The sequence below is a fragment of the Hibiscus syriacus genome, unplaced genomic scaffold (genome assembly GCF_006381635.1).
Source record: "Hibiscus syriacus cultivar Baekdansim isolate YM2019G1 unplaced genomic scaffold, ASM638163v2 tig00111582_pilon, whole genome shotgun sequence".
Taxonomy (NCBI): Eukaryota; Viridiplantae; Streptophyta; class Magnoliopsida; order Malvales; family Malvaceae; genus Hibiscus; species Hibiscus syriacus.
In genome coordinates this window covers 5,980,758-5,998,741 of record NW_024063126.1, presented here as the reverse complement: position 1 = coordinate 5,998,741, position 17,984 = coordinate 5,980,758, and the positions used below count along the sequence as shown (strand labels likewise).

The 17,984-nt window shown below is 35.0% G+C and overlaps 1 pseudogene; it reads right to left on the bottom strand.

Moving 5' to 3' along the window:
* Nucleotides 1-5,795: 5,795 nt before the first annotated feature.
* Nucleotides 5,796-8,691, bottom strand: LOC120165396 (annotated as a pseudogene).
* Nucleotides 8,692-17,984: the final 9,293 nt, after the last annotated feature.

The following is a 17,984-nucleotide window of genomic DNA, read 5'->3' as shown; positions in this document are numbered from 1 at the left end:
ACTATTAATTCCTTAATAAGAGAACATGCCTTAGTGTTAAAAATAAAATGCAATCACACAAAATTTCATTCATCCTAATCAAACTAAAAGTAAATTAAGGCTTTTTTTAAACTTAAAGTGTCAAATTATGAAAGTTAAAGGACCTAAAGGTTCAAACCTAGATGTGTAGGTTCTAATATTGATCCTATTTGATTTTTAAACCGATTATTGAATCGAATAACCGATGTGGTCCTTTGAGCATTTACGCGAGGGCTGACTCAGAGTGTTCCCTAAAGTAGGGGGACTATATTAAAATCTATATAAAAGTGGAGGCTCTATTTATACTATTTAATTATGTCAATGTTAAAGCTCTAATTAAGTTTGGGGAAGGATAACTACAATCAAAGCCCTAGGATAATTACAACTCAAAGCCCTAATACTTATTAAAATAAAGGAATTATACTAAGAATTTGAAATTATTTGAAGATTAATAAATTAAGGATTCAAACAATTGACTAGAGTAATCAGACATTTTTATGCAAAAACTCGAATCGAATTGTTCCCTAATTAAGACCAAGGTGAAATCCTAATAACTAAATCAAATTTTAAGCTTAAAGAACTAATCTAAGAGTAAATTTAAAAAAATAACTAATTAAATAAAAAAAGCTTGAATAATAAACCCCATTAAAATAAAACTAAATAAGCAAAAAAATGTAAGGATTAAATTGCAAGCAACAGAAAACAACAATACTTAATTAGAAATAAAATAAAAATGTTCATAGTGGCCAAATTAAAATAACTAGTAATTAAGAATCTAAAATTAAAACAAATAAAGTAAACCAGTGGAAAGAATGTAACATACATAGAACCTTGAAGGACCAAAGAAAAAAAACCTAAAATTCTTACCAATTAAAGAATAAATAAAAGGTAAATTTACGTAATTAAGGCACAAATATTTGGGTTAAAAGAAACAAACATTAAGGACAAGATTATATTGTAAAAATTACCACAAATATCAAATGGCATGAAGTAAATAACCTCGAAAAGTATTACTAAAACATAAAAAAGTGGGAAATATCAAAATAGAGGCCGTAACTTCGAGGAGCCTTTTAAATATACAATCAGTGACCAAACTACATGAACGTATTAAAATTAGGATGACTAATAAGTAATATACCCACGAATACATAACATACATAAAAATGGGAAATAACCAAAGTAGCCCAAATAAAAAATGTAATTAAATAGCAAACTTGGCCCTCCCCTAGGACCGAAATGCAAAACACGGAAAATATTAGGGAGACCTAAGACGAAATAACCCCTAAATTTCTACTATATATAACACTTTTTCATTTTATTTTCATTTTAAACCAAACACTCGAAAAAAAACCTTAAACTCTCTCAACTCTCCCCTCTCTCTCTCGGTTGAGAACCTTGTCGAAATCTAGTGTCGCCGATCCGACTGTCGCTTAGGCCACCACACACGGTGTTCGGAGCCCTTAAACAACCTAAAACACCCTTTTTTTCTCCGATCTACACTCCTAATCCCCAATCTAGCCTTCTCAAACCAAACCCGACAACTGAAAAAAAAAACCTTATACCACTCGAAAATGGCTTGACTTTTCGGATGGTTCGTACTCCGACGACCCTCGATGGTGGAGCAGACTCCACTCACCCTGAAACCTCATAACTTACCCTTTAAAACCTAGATCTAGGCCGAAAACCAACACGCAAGACCCTAAGTTCTTCAACCTCCTCACCAACGACCTACCTCAGCAGCCCCAACTCCAGTGAGACTCTCCATTCCTCAAGTAATTACTAGATCTCCTTATTTATTTTACTGTAAAAATGAATATTACTTATGCTTTTATTCTTGTTTTTATTTTGAAATGAAACACAAAAAAATAGAGAAAAAAACTACCTTTAAAATACTTTGTATATTCTATGAAAACAAGAGCCAAAAGGATCATTGATTGTTACATTTCATTCATGTTTTATAGCCCTATTTTTACATAAAATAATCTAAAGAAAAGCCTAATCTAATGCTAGGTTATTATTTATGATGATTGTGGGCTTTTAATGCCCCATATTTTTTGGAGTTTGTTGACATCTCTAACAAATAGCTGACCAGCGTGGCTGTGGCGGTGGCAGGACGCTTGGAAATGATAGCGGCGGCTGAATGGATGATACCTTTAAGGTTAGGGTTAGGGTTAGATTAGGTTAGGGTATGGATCTGAGTTTGGGCCTGTAAACTGGGTTGGAAGGTTTGGCTATAAGTCTGGGTTTTATTTGGGTTTAGGGTCTGTGTATCAATTTTTTTTGTTTTGGTTTTTATTTTAGGGTTTGGTTTGGTTTGGGACCATAAAAGAAAATGGTGCTTACACCTGCCCCTCTTTGCTCATTATTGTGGAATGAGAATGAAGCAAATATATAAAGCACCAATTTTCGGTGTAATCATTGTTCTTCGTCCTGTAGGTTCTTCTCATTATTAACTCTTAGCTGGGGATGTCGATCAATATCCTTCTGTGACGAAAACGAGCTAAGGTTAAACAAGTTCTTCTTATTATGAACTTCTTCTCCCTCGTCGGATGAGTTATTCTCATTACAAACTCCCTACTGGAAATGTTGATCCAAGGTTGAACAAGTTCTTCTCATTATGAACTTCTTCAACCTCGTCGGATGAGTTTTTCTCATTACGAACTCCCTACTGGAAATGTCGATCCAAGGTTGAACAAGTTCTTCACATTATGAACTTCTTCTACCTCGTCAGATGAGTTCTTCTCAATATGAACTCTCAACTGGAAATGTCGATCCAATGTTGAGCAAGTTCTTCTCATTATGAACTTCTTCTCCCTCGTTGGATGAGTTCTTCTCATTATGAACCCTCCAATGGAAATGTTGATCCCAGGTTGAACAAGTTCTTTTCATTATGAACTTCTTCTTCCTCGTTGGATGAGTTCTTCTCATTATGAACTCTCTACTGGAAATATCGATCCAAGGTTGAGCAAGTTCTTCTCATTATGAACTTCTTCTCCCTAGTTGGATGATTTCTTCTCATTATGAACTCTCCACTGGAAATGTTGATCCCAGGTTGAACAAGTTCTTATCGTTATGAACTTCTTCTTTCTCGTCGGATGAGTTCTTCTTATTATGAACCATTCCATTGGGAAATATTGATCAACCTCCTTCTGTGATGGAAATGAGCTAAGGTTGAACAAGTTCTTCTCATTATGAACTTCTTGTCCCTCATCGTATGAGTTCTTCTCATTATGAACTCTCCATTGGAAATATTGAGCCAATGTTGAACAAGTTGTTCTCATTATGAACTTTTTCTCCCTTATCGGATGAGTTATTCTCATTATGAAATCTCCACTGGAAATGTTGATGCAAGGTTGAACAAGTCCTTATCGTTATGAACTTCTTCTCCCTCGTTGGATGAGTTTTTCTTATTATGAACTCTCCATTGGAAATATTAATTGGTTTATCCTCTCCTTGAATATTTAAACTTCTTTCAAATAAAAGACGTGAATTGATTCTTTGCTGCAATCTTCTTCTTCAACGTGGAATTTTAAAATCTTTGCTAACTTTGGAATTCTTCCAAGTGATGGCTTTTCTGTGGAATGGGTTCCTCTGCTCTTGAGACTCTGCCACTCCAAAGTTAATTTCCTCTTTTTGAGATTTGGATTGTGATTTTCTCTTCTTATGGTCAGAAATCCTTTTTTTCTTTGGGAGATCTCGAATGTATGAATGCAATTAAATGTCTAAACGTAATGCATTTTTCCTATGCAAATAATGTTTTCATTGATGCAGAATTTTGTTTTTATATTATTCTTGGCTTCAAAGTGGAAAACTTGGTCTTCCTTCACTTAGCCAATCTCGGCTAGAGCCTACTCCAACATTAGAACGGAAACTTATTCAATTCAAGCAAGCGTTCTCCTTTTTTTTGGAAGAGCAATCTAATCAGCTCATGTTAACTTATCTTTTCTCTCTTCTTGTTCTTGTTTCTTCATGAAAATTTTAGAAAGAATGCTCTCTCTCTCTAATTATTATTGTGATTAGATATATGATCTTGACGCTTTTGTCTTTGACCCAATTATTCTAACAGAGCTGTTTCTTCAAGACTTTTCTGTTAATTGAAGCATGAATGGTTTTTTTCTCAAAGTAAGCTTCTCTTGTCTCTATATTCTACCCCTGATACTCCAAGCAGTGAGGTTTATTCTCAATAGATTCTTGATTTGACTCTTGTTATCCAAACATGATATGGATTTCTATCCATGCCCCACTGCGGGTACTTTCATGTCTTATATTTATTTGAATGCCAGAAATTCAACTCTAAATGGCCTTACTCTCGCATCATCCATCAAAAATTACATATTGTCAGCCAGATAAACACTATCCTTGGATTGTTATAAAGCTTTTGAATGTCAATGCCAACTTTAATTGTGGATAAGATTTCTTATTTTCAAGGTCCTTGAGAAGGTTAATTTATATGCCTGATACATGAGTACCTTGAATCTTTGTTACAATCTGAAAAATCTCAAAATAACTATGCCCTTTCTTATTAAGGCAATTGTCTGCTTCGTGATCAATTATTGATGATGTCACAAAGATATGTGAAAAGATTCATTCTTGAGTCTCCTGATCTGACATATTTTATTGTTCCAGGGATTGGAGAATGTCTCCCTTGCCCTTGCATTTGATAAGCCTCGTCAGCTTCTTGAGCAATCATCTTGTTTATTTGCCCAAGATCAAAACAGCCTGAAAAATGTCTTCGATGTGGATCAGACAACTATCCTTATGAATTCAGCTCATACATACACTCTTTCACGAGTTTCAATGTTTTGGGCTACTTTGGACTTCCTACATTTAAATATTACTTCAAAGTAATACCAATAAATCTTTTAATTTCTTTTTAATTATGTTAATCTACTTATAAGATGTTTGTAAACAAAATTCGGGCTTGACATGAGAAAAATGGATTTTTTACATAGTCATGGCAATCATGGAAAGGATAAAAATCAAGAAATAAAGTCAAATGCCTCAAGCATCATTAGCATGAATGTTCCTAAACCAATCGACTTGATATAATTTGGAGCACTAAGGTAAGCTTCTATTTAGCTGATCTCAAATGTTTTCAAAATGTCTGTAGATGTGAATATCCTTTTAAAATATCAGGCTCTTATAAATCAATCAACTGAATACAACCCCGAAGCGTAGAGGTGAGCTTGTATCTATAGGACTTCCGAAAATAGCCAAAATGTTTGCATATGTGAAACTCATCCCAAAGTACTAGATACTTTAGAGGGTTTTATTTGCCAGATGCTTAATATCAAAATGTATTTGAGCCGCCCTTTCAGGTTTTCAACTCAAATCCTTCTTTTGGTTTCAAGAAGATTTTTTTTATTTTCGCCCCCTTTCAAAAATTTCCTTTTCTTTTTCTCTCCTTTTTCTTTTCTTCTTCCCTTTTTTATTATTCTTTTTTATTATTTCCTATTTTTTGTTATTTTGTTATTTTTTTTCATTTTTCATTTTTCCCTTTTTCTTTTTTTTTCTATTTTTTTCTTTCTCCTTTGTTCCTTTTTTTTTTCTTTTCTCATCTTCAAAGCAAAAGAATACTTAATAGTCATTTCACATGATGAAGGAAAAAGAAAGCCACTAGAGAAGAAGGCTATGACTAATCAATAACTATTCATGTCTATCAATAATATTAGCAAAACCCCAAAAAGGTCTGAACACACGTCTACTTCGAAGATAACTTAAATAAGTCTTGAGTTGCACAAGCATACGTGAAATGATGGTTCAAAAGTGGCTCTTTTTCAACAGAATAACATAGAGAAACTGACATTTTCCTTTAATCTGGAAAGCCGAGGGACGACAATGGCTCCGGGAACAGTAACACCACCATGACTCGATGATGTCTCAGAGGTATCCTCCAGCTTCATAAATTACCCACACTGCGAAGTTTCCAAGTGGGCATAGAAAATAAGATCAATGATAAAGATAGTGGTGGTGCTTATTTGGTACACATATGACAGAGAATGAACTGGTTCCTAGAGATCATCAATCGAAACCCAATCTGATCTAACAAAACATGATAACGGGTAGGCCTCATAGTTCAAACTCTCATCAAGAAAATTGCAATCCTCAATGACTTGATCCAGTTTTTGTTTAAAGCCTGATTGAACTTAGACCTGTTTACCTTGCTCTTGAATATGATTATCCGATCAGGATTTCTCTTCCTGAACTTGTATAGAAATCCAAGAAAACCTCCTTAATGATACCCTCATCCTCCTTGACAAGCACTCTTTTGAACAGAGAATCTATCATTTCAAGCTTAGGTGACTGTGTTCATACAAATACCTATGTAAAACAAAAAAAGATGAGTTATGGAGCTCCAGGAATTTTAAATTGGATGTCCTTAAACATTTTATCCACTCTAACAATGGGAAAGTAACGTCTGTTCTGATTTGTCTCTTGAAAAACATCAAAGGAAGGATCTATCCTAATTTCTTTCATGTCTCCACATCTAATCAGATCTTAAACAAGGCCATTTCTATCACATCGTGCCAAGAAATTAACAGTATCCCATCGTTCAATCTTATTCTGGTTTACTTGGGTGAAACTAATGTTGATAGAAGCACCACATAAACGAAGCATTGGCTCATCACCATAATTTCTCCTCTATAAAGAACTAAACAAGACAATTATTCTTTCCTGAAGCCTCTGTCTTGATTTTTCAACCAACGAAGCTCCCTAGAAAATGGTATTTAGAGCTTTTGTACTGCGTTACAAGTACACCAAAGAGCAAAGCTCAATGGGAATATTAGTGGGACGTTTTGGTTTGGCCACATTAATGCTTGGGAAATCACAAAAATAACGCAATTGTATGTTACACAAGTTGACAAAATAATTTCTACTGTCTATTCTTCATTCAAAATCTCGATTTCTTCATGGTGAGATAAGATATGTTCATCCTCATTTTCCCCTAGCCTCAATAATTTGTCAGAAATATCACATTCTTCCTCTTTTTTACACTCACAGATTTCTACTAAACAGAGGCCTCTCAAAATTTATCTCATGATTAAAATTTAGAAACATTCATGCTATGAATGATTAGGGAACCTGTAAAGAAAATTTAGAACGAATATATACATTCGATAAGTGATAGTTACTTTTATGGAATGAATGAATGAATAAAATAGGAAATAAAAGAATGTAAATAATGATAAAGAATATGAAAATGTATAAAATGATAGCCACTTGAGAAATAAGGGAAATCATCTTCAATTGCAAACAAAGTAAGATTAACATAGTAGCCCTTCACAAAAGAATTAATTCCGAGTATTACTCTAAATTCCATCTAAAAACTACAAGGAGATCCTCTGTAGTCCACTCGTTTAGTTCTCCTTCAGGGAATCACAGTCATATTTCAGTACGAATTTTCCAATCTTAGCATCTTCGGGCATTTCGCTGACATGCATCTCTTTATCTTTCCTCTTCTCTTCTTCATCAGTTACTTTCACCAAATATAGTTCAACATCAACTTTCTCGAACTGGAAAGTATTCTTCATATGCCCCCAAAGATTATATCCTTCTTTCAGGTCGACCTTTTTCTCTTTTTGCTTGTTTAGATCTTTCTTCCCTGTTGAAAATTGGGCCCAAATTTTGATCCAAAATGATTTTCTTTCAGGATGATAGTCTTGGTTGGGTTTTGAGCAACAGTTGCTGCAGCGATTAGTGAAGTATCTGTCAGACTCTTTGAAATGTCTAATGCCCCTCTTGTCATCAGAAAATCTGACATAGGCATTTGAGATGCTTTAAGGCTTTCATCTGAACAATTTGTTCTCAATCCTATGGGCCAGTCTCAGACTACATCAACTGAAACCTTCTTGTTTGGATTTTTTTCTCCTTCTCTTGTGCCATGTAGCCCATACAAGACTTGACTGCATTAATCTCTGTTGGGAAAGAGATACTTGGGCATTGAATTCTGGATTTTTTCTTCTCTGTCCTGGATCTCTGAATCGCTTGCTCTAAATGATCTTTTAAGTTTCATTCGAGGTTGCTAGAAATGTTAGTTGAATAACCTGAGGTTTCAGTATGGTTTACCCAAGGAACCTCCTTATAAGACCATGTCTCATTCGAAGGCCACTGTCGCTGGGCATAACGTGGTGCAATCAACCTAACTTTAAGTATTTTACAAAGTGATTTTCACACGAAAAATGGAAAAGAAACTTTGTGTTGTCCTTTCACTATTATCCAACTCCCCTGATGGAAGGCTAGCTTATGTTGTCTTTAGAGATAGAATCTGGTGACCTTGATTTGATGGTTACAATGGACTAAAGCATTGAATCATGGGATTTTGGCTCTTCTTTTTTTTGTTGGCCAATATCCGATCTCCTTCCATGCCCATCTTCTTTGAGCGGAGCTCATTTCTTAAAAGGAAACTTTCACCTTTCACTGATTTTTCATTCACCACTAATTCAGCAATGCTCCTAGGGCCACATCCAAATCTTGCAGCTGACTTGAGTTATCATGCTCTTTAACAAGTTCTTGATCATGTGTTGGTGTCACATGGTCCCCATCATTATCGTTCAAAGTCTCAATCAAAGTATTTATAGTGGGATCCTCTAGTGGTTTCTCTCCATAAATCAAGACAGTCACCATGTGCATCATTTTAGTCATATGCTCTCTTGATTCATCCTGAAACTTCATTATCTAATCAATCATCTCTTGCTGAGTCTTAACAAGCTACTTTTGGAGTTTCTCGATTTTACCAACTCGTGCTAAAATCTCATTCATGGCTTTTATCTTTATCTAGGAAGACCAAGTTGACTCCACTTTGCTTTATTTTTAGAATTTCTGTCATGGAATGCTCCACTAATTATTCCCTAATTTTCATGATTAAATACAAGTGGAAAAGGTTTGAAACGAAAAAAATATGAATATGTAATGAAAATACAAAAATATAGATGCAAAAATAAGAATGCAAAATGCGAGATGGAAATGCAACAAGGAATTGATCCCAAAAGTAATTGTTCCTTGAACAATTATCGAAAAATTGGCAATGTCTCTGTACACTGGGGAAGTGAAAATCTAGTCCATCTATAAGTTGTCCAGCTCCTGCAAGTATCTGAGTATTGCATCGTCTTTAAAGCTTCTACTTCATCTCCTATTTTCAGAAGTCTTTCGAGCTGGTTCGTGATCTTCAACTGTTGGCTTCAATGTCGAATCGTCACGAGTCTAACTTGTTGCCTCAGCAGGTATATATTTGGCGTGTCTCCTTAGCAGGTAGACTCTCTCTTGGCGCTTGTAGAGTATCTTTGAAATCCTTCCAATCCCAACGAAATGCATTGATGTGGGTATTATTTTCAAGAACCTTCTAAACGATCAGACAAAAGGAAATCAATGTTAGTAGAAACAAGAAAAAAAAAGAATCAAGTTAGTTGAAATGATTAGTCAAAAATGTAATCTTAGCAAAAATAATTAAACTCGACTCAAAGTTGAGACTAAAAAATAAAGCATACAAAGGAAATTATTAATCATAACCGCATGCGTTCTAATTCTCCTAGGCTATCCACATGGCTCTAGCGGGGTAGGATTGCTAAATTCTCTATATGAGGTTGGGTTATAGAAAAGGTTCCCGAGCCATCCTTTTTTACAACCTGCTAAGGTTGACCCCGATTCTAGCCCATTACATACTTACGAATCGGGTTCGGGGCAGGGGATCACACCACTAAAAGCGTACCTCGGATCTGATATCTGGATAGGCAACTTAGGGTGATTTCCAGACATACTTTATCAGACCCACACAAGGAAGCCCAATGCTCCTCAAGAGGTATGACGTTTCTCCCTACTTAGGTAAAACTGGTTTGAGCTCGGGTTTAGAACTATGATGTGCCAAAATCTTAAATAATTTCACGGAAATGTAAGCATTTACCAGAGATAAAATCTATTTCCAAAACCATAAATATAGAGTAACCAACTCGTTGCTCGACTCTCAAGTTGATTTAAAAACAAAACGTCCCCAGCGGAGTTGCCAAGCTATTGACGCTGTTTTTCGCATGGACGGGGTGAGACCAATACCGAATCAGGGGTTTTATCTTTGAAAAAGGGTTTCAAAATATGAGGAGTCACCACCAATCACTTAAGGTGCAATTGGGACACCATGAAAACTGAGTGATTTTAGTAAAATATTTTATTTTTATCAAAATACCGAGTTTTAAGGTCTGCGAAAAATCCAGAAATTAGGTTCGGGAGTTGGTTATGCATGGGGAAGGATTAGCACCCCCCACAAGCGCCCAAAAATTGGTACATAGTTGATTACCCTTTATTTAAAATCAGAAATTTTGAGTTAGATCTTAGTTTAATTTGAAAATTGTTACGAATGCAAAGTTGAAAAGGGTATTCGTTTATTGAGACCGATAGCATTCGCTATTGTGCGTAATAACTGAATATTTCCTCGTTTTAGAAAATCATGATGCGGTTTTGAAAAGGATGTCGACTTATTTCGGGAATTACCAGTAGTCACCCTCGGAGCATGATTGCGGGAGATATACTATTAATTCCTTAATAAGTGAACAATGTCTTAGTGTTAAAAATAAAATGCAATCAGACAAAATTTTATTCATCCTAATTAAACTAAAAGTAAATTAAGACTTTTTTCTAACTTAAAGTGTTAAATTATGAAAGTTAAAGGACCTAGAGGTTCAAACCTAGATGTGTAGGGTCTAATATTAATCCTATTTGATTTTTAAATCGATTATTGAATCGAATAACCGGGGTGGTCCCTCGAGCATTTACGCGAGGGTCGACTCGGAGTATTCCCAAAATTAGAGGGACTATATTAAAATCTATCTAAAAGTGGAGGCTCTATTTATCCTATTTAATTATGTCAATGTTAAAGCTCTAATTAAGTTTGGGGACTAGATAGTCAAAGGATTAAAACAAAGGAACTACAATTATGAGATCTAAATGTAAAAGTCTATTACTTAACGATCTAAGTCTATAAATCTTAAAGTTTAAAGGATTAATCTACAACTCAAAGCCCTAATACTTATTAAAATAAAGGAATCATACTAAGAATTTGAAATTATTCGAAGATTAATAAATTAAGGATTCAAAGAATTGACTCGAGTAATCGGACATTTTTATGCGAAAACTCGAATCGAATTGATCCCTAATTAAGACCAAGGTAAAATCCTAATTATTAAATCAAATTTTAAGCTTAAAGATCTAATCTAAGAGTAAATCTAAAAAAACTAATTAAATAAAAAAGCTAGAATAATAAACCCCCATTAAAATAAAACTAAATAAGAAAAAAATGTAAGGATTAAATTGCAAGCAACAGAAAACATTAGTACTTAATTAGAAATAAAATAAAAATGTTCATAGTGGGGAAATTAAAATAACTAGTAATTAAGAATCTAAAATTAAAAAAAAATAAAGTAAACCAGTGGCCAGAATGTAACATACACATAACCTTGATGGACCAGAGAAAACAATATACCTAAAATTCTTATCAGTTAAAGAATAAATATAAGGTAAATTTACGTAATTAAGGCACAAATATTTGGGTTAAAATAAACAAACATTAAGGCCATAAATAAATTGTAAAATTATCACAAATATCAAATGGCATGAATGTAAATATCCCCGAAACTTATTACTAAAAATAAAAAAATGGGAAATATTAAAACAGGGGCACGTAACTTCGAGGAGCCTTTTAAATATACAATCAGTGACCAAACTGCATGAACGTGTTAAAATTGGGAGGACTAATAACTAATATACCCACGAATACATAACATACATAGAAAAATGGGAAATAACCAAATCAACCCAAATAAAAAAAGGTAAATAACAAACTTGGCCCTCCCTAGGACTGAAATGCAAAATACAGAAAATATTAGGGGGACCTAAAATGAAATAACCCCTAAAGTTCTATTATATATCACACTTTTTCATTTTTTTCATTTTAAACCAAACATTAAAAAAAACCTTTAAACTCTCTTAACTCTCCCCTCTCCCTCTCGGTTGAGAACCTCGTCGGAATCCAGTACCGCCGATCTGGTTGTCGCTCAGGCCACCACACATGGTAGTCGGAGCCCTTAAACCAACCTAAAATATCATTTTTCTCTGATCTACACTCTTAAGCCCCGATCTAGCCTTATCACATCGAACCCGACAACTAAAAACCCAAAAAAAATTGGACCACTCGAAAATGGCTTGACTTTTCGGATGGTTTATACTCCGACGACCCTCGAAGGCGGAGCAGACTCCACTCACCCCGAAACCTCATAAATTACCCTTTAAAACCTAGATCTAGGCCAAAAACCAACATGCAAGACCATTGGGACCCCTAGAGTTCCTAAGCTCTTCGACCTCCTCACCAACGACCTACCTCGACGGCCCCAACTCCGGTAAGACTCTCCCTTCCTCAGGTAATTACTAGATCTCCTTATTTATTTTACTGTCAAAATGAATATTACTTATGCTTTTATTCTTGTTTTTATTTCGAAATGAAACACACAAAAAAACAAAAAAAAACTACCTTTAAATACTTTGTATATTCTCTGAAAACAGGAGCCAAAAAGATCCTTGCTTGTTACATTTCATTCGGGTTTTACAACCCTATTTTTACATAAAATAATCAAAAGAAAAGTCTAATATAATGTTAGGTTGTTGTTTGTGATGATTGTGGGCTTTTAATGCCTCAAATTTTTCGAGGTTTGTTGACATCTCTGACATATAGCTGACCGACATGGCTGTGGCGGTGGTAGGACGCTTAGAAATAGCGGCGACAACTGAATGAATGATACCTTTAGGATTAGGGTTAGGGTTAGGTTAGGTAAAGGTATGGATCCGAGTTTGGGCCTATAAACTAGGTTGGAAGGCTTGGGTATAGGTCTGGGTTTTATTTGGGTTTAGGGTCTATGTGGGTCGGTTTTTTATTTTGGGTTTTATTTTAGGGTTTGGTTTGGTTTGGGCCCATAGAGGAAAATGGTGCTTACAATATACACTTGCATTACCCTTCTTTTTGATGCACTACATGAGATGATTTGGTAAGCTTGATGCTAAATAAAATGTTACTTACATGTGCAATTACGATTCCTTCTTATGGCATTAATATGCCTTCTCAAAATATGAATTTTACGAAAAAAATTACATAATTTTCTTAGTTTCTAGTAGTGAATTTGGAGTGTATGTTAAATCAGTCTTGATTAAATGATAAATTCTTGGATTTATTGGTTATTGAATTCTTGTTAAACCTTTGGTTACAGTGGAATGCTATAGGATTTGATTATACTCTACAAGTTTGTGGGTGATCTCTATGAGATCCTCTTGAGGCAATATAAAGTGAACGTCTTGCTTAGTGCAAACGTTCTTGGGGGATTTTAGCCATCTTGGACTCTTTGAGTCATCTTAAGGTTAATTTTTTTGTGCATGGGGTGTAGATCTTTTTGAGATCGAATTGAGATCCATTTAGGATCGACTTAAGGTGTTATAAGAAGATCTGTTTATCTTTTGATATTAGTTTCATAGTTTCAATGTAGGCTAATGTACCAAATTACAATGAATTATAAGCTTGATGGCTTCATACTTGTGCCCTGCTTTGAAATCATAACTGGCATGATTTGTACAAATGATTTGAGAGTTATTGGACATATTTTCCAGCTTTTTTTTTATGTATAAATTGGTACCGAAAATTCCCATGATTTACAAAAAAGGTACAAATGGTTTCAAAGTATATAGCTCATGCATAAATGATTGAATGTCCCTAAGTAACTTATTTGATAGTTTTGATTTCGTAATTATGTTATGCATTCACTGAGTTTATTTAAACTTACACTCATTGATTACTTATTTTTAGGTCCTACAGATACCTAGGAGTGGAGGGTGACCAAGCAAAGAAATTCAAAATATATAAATTTGGTAAATAAACATTTTAGTGTCTTGAGATTTTGACAAGATTTATGTTGTCTACTATACGAGATTTTAGACATTATTTGTTGGTTTATAATTGGGTTTTGGAATTTATTTTCCTTTTATTAATGGATTAAAATATATATGGATTATGATTTAATGTTGGACTTTGGATATATGATAGATATTTAGCATGATGGTGGACTTTTGTTAATTGATGAGTTAATTATAGTATGTAAGCGTTAATTACATGCTTGATTGGTTAGTTTAGGTAAGAATGACCAAATATATCATGTTGTGCACTAATGTGCTTAAAATGTTTACTCATGTCAATCTTTGATTTCAAGCATGTTAATAAGTAATTCACTGGACGAATTACTTATGGCCGATGTTATTTCCAGTGGTGTCGGACTTTGTTCGCAATCCGACAGCTTTCGTTCATGGGGTAGGGTAATGGTTAAACCTGCTGCTGCGTGTCTTCTGCTGTCTGCTCTAGAGCAAGGTGGAAGCATCGGTTCTGCTTTTGGTTAGCCTATTATCGCAGGATCCTAACTGCCCTTGGCTTTGATTGTTTCTTCTGTTCTTGTTGTGTTGCCATGTATTTTACAGGTTGTATGGGGTGTGTTGCGATAGGGTTTTCCATTAAGTGTATTTTTATGCAGTCTGCTAGTTTTCATTCTTTCCACTCCAGGGTGTACTATTTTTCCTCCGATTAGGTTTAGAGAGGTTTTTTAATAAGGTCCCTGGGTGGTTACTTTGTAAATTTCTTAATACAAAGTATCCCTTTTCAAAAAAAAAACACGATGATTTCTATGTCCAAATCATGCTCTTGTATGTTCAATAAGATTAGAAACTATTAGGAGTACTAAAATAACCATTTGGTGCATGTTCTATCTTAATTTTAAGGGATCCCAGTGAAAAGATCGATTCCTTTTGCTAGTGGACTGATCCACTAACTATTGCCAGAAAAAAAATCCATCCCTTTTTAAAAGGGATCAATCCCTTTTGGTTTGAGCACAAAAATATTTGGTGAAATTGCAATTTTTAACTCCCTGAATATGAATTGCTACACATGTTTAATTAGAATGCATTGAATGCATGATAGTCATGATTAAACTTTAAATTAAAATTGAGGGTCAATTCGTGGTCAAATTGAGTTGAATTTTTGCATTTGAGCTATTTCACTATTCAATTTCATGTCTAAATTAAAAAAATTAGGATTTTTCATTTCAGTAACAAAATTATTGTATGCTCAATTGAAAACCTAAATGATGTCCAGTTAACTTCAAAATTTTCACGCTGCTTTATTATGACTCAAATTACAGACTGATAAATTTATATTAAATTTGGAGCATGTTTCGTGTAGTAATGTTAAATGATGTTTTTGGCCCTATGTAATCTGACCTTAAGTAGTTGTATATATGATTTGCTTACATTATGTTATATTTGATGCGATCTTCTGATGTATGTGGTATGGTGAATACTTAATTTTTGCAAGCATGCTTGATCTTTAGAGAAAAAAATATATGATTTGCACTAGGTTACTTGGGTGGTTAATGTGTCACTTTGTATTCAAGTCTAGTCGCTCCAATCGGGTATTAGGTGTTACATAACCAAATGGGGGACAGCACTGAAAATGTGCCTCAACATATTATCCCAAGAGATCAAGAATGGAGGGAGCAAATAAAAATCATGCATAGAGAGATTGATCATTTTCGGGCTTCAAACATACACTACATCAAAACAGAGTTTTTGTGGCGTTTTTTAGTCCTATAGCAGCATTTTTAAGCGTCACTAAAAGAATTTGCGGCGATAGGAAAATGCCGCAAGAAGCGCCGACTATACCAACGCCGCTAAAGTTAGCGGCGTTTGAGAACAAAAAACGTCACTAAAGTACGAGTATTTAGCGGCGTTTGTCAAAAAACGCCACGATATATGTACCCTATTGTTGCATTTGTTTAAAAACGCCACTAAAGAACGATTCTATGGCGGCGTTTGTCAAATAAACGCCACTAAAGTACGAGTTTTAGCAGCGTTTGTTGAAAAACGCCGTTAATGTTACCATTTAGTGGCGTTTTGGATATAAACGCCGTGATATGTACAAATTTAGTGGCCTTTTCTTTGAAAATGCCGCGACAAACGCTATATACCTGTTTTGTTGTAGTGACATATGGAGGAGATTATGTGACATAGGAACGAAGTTATCTTAAGCCCCACGTTCTAGTAGCTTCCTACCCTCTGCACTTCAAGTTATCTAAGGAGACTTATGATGGGATTGGAGAGCCCACTGAATACTTTTCCCCGTACTCGAATCATATGATACTATTGTGGCGTCTGATGAGATAAAATGTAAAGTCTTCCCAACCACTCAATGAAGGGAAGCTAAGAATTGGTATGACTCCTTACCCACGATAACTATGAGAGACTTCAAGCATCTATCATGTATGTTTATCAGGTAATTTTTGGCCAATAGAGCCATCCTCCACTAAAAAACTTACTTAGTATGAATAGAGACTCGTTGAGCTTCTAAGGGACTATACAAGGAGATTCTCTAGAGCTATGCACAACATTTATGACCTTTTAGATGATTGGGTACGCGTACATCTCTATACATCAGCACGAGCTTCTAAAGTATGCTTTGATAAACAATGTGCAGACCAGTTATTTAAGTTAACCAACAAGTATAATGGAGTAGAGGAAATGGGAACTTTCTAAGACATACAAGGAATCAGACCTTGGTAATTGATGTCTAGCCTATGATGATAGGAAGAGCTCCCACGATAACCCTTTGGACTACTTCTAACACATGTACTGGGGAAAATTTCCTTTTAACATACTACATACTATTGAAACTTTTCTAATATACGCAAACATTAGAGTTCCACATCCTTCGCTTAAGTAGTAGAATTTTCTAAGATTTTCTCCTCATTGTTTCTTTATGAACAATAATATCCTCTGTTATATACGTATAGAATTGAGATGTTTTCTACCTTTCTACAGTGTCTATCCAAGGGCAATGAGATGCCTCCTCCCTAGTTAAGAGTGTTGAGCTTCCTCTGCTATACTCTAAGTAAAAGGATTTGTTCATTGTTTCTCCATCGTCTGACCAAGAGAGTCAAGATGTCTTTGTTATGTATAAATAATGTCAAGTTGCTTCCACTCTAGCTATTATAGCTTAAATAATCCTTTAAAGAGTGTTGAGATGTCTCATCTCCATTAATGATAATTTTTTCGTTACTTTTATTAGTGTCAATATGCCTTTGACATAGTGAGGAGAATTCCCCTATTGTTTCTACCATGGCGAAGTTGCCTCCACCATCTTACAGTGTTTCTTTGTGAGCGTGGAGATATCTACGCTCATTTTTTAGTGTTTCTCCAAGGGGGTCGAGTTTCCTCCTCTCTAACCAAAAGCTTTGAGATGTTTCCACTCCACTCAAACTAAAGAAATATTCTTGATGTCTTTTCATTGTCTGGCTAAGAGAGAGTCGAGATGCCCCTGCTCTAGTAATAGGAGTCTCTCTATTATTTCTCACAGAGGATTGAGATGCCTCCACCCCATTTTGTAATGTTTCTCTAGGGAGCATTGCGATGCCTTGGCTCACTCTGTAGTGTTTCTCTAAGGGTATTGAGTTTCCTCTTACTCTAGCTATTATAGCTTAAAGAATCCTCTAAAGAGTGTTGAGATGCCTCTACTCCAGTAATATTAATCTCTCCATTGCTTTTACGAGTGTCGAGATGTATTTGTTCTAATGAGAAGAATCTCCCCATTGCTTCTACCAAGGTGAAGATGTCTCCACCCATTCTGTAGTATTTCACCAGAGAGTATGGACATGGATTCACTCATTCTATACTGCTTCTCCATGGGTGTCAAGTTGTCTTCTCTTTGGCTAAAAGCATCGAGTTGCCTCCTCTACGCCCTAACTAAAGGGTCCTCTATGTTATCACTCCATCGTCCAGCCAAAGAGAGTCGAGATAATCTACTATGACTCGAGGAATTTATTTGTTGCCTTTGCAGAGTGTCAAGATGCTACCACTTTCTCCATTACCTCTTTGAGAATAATGAGATCCTCCACTACATATCT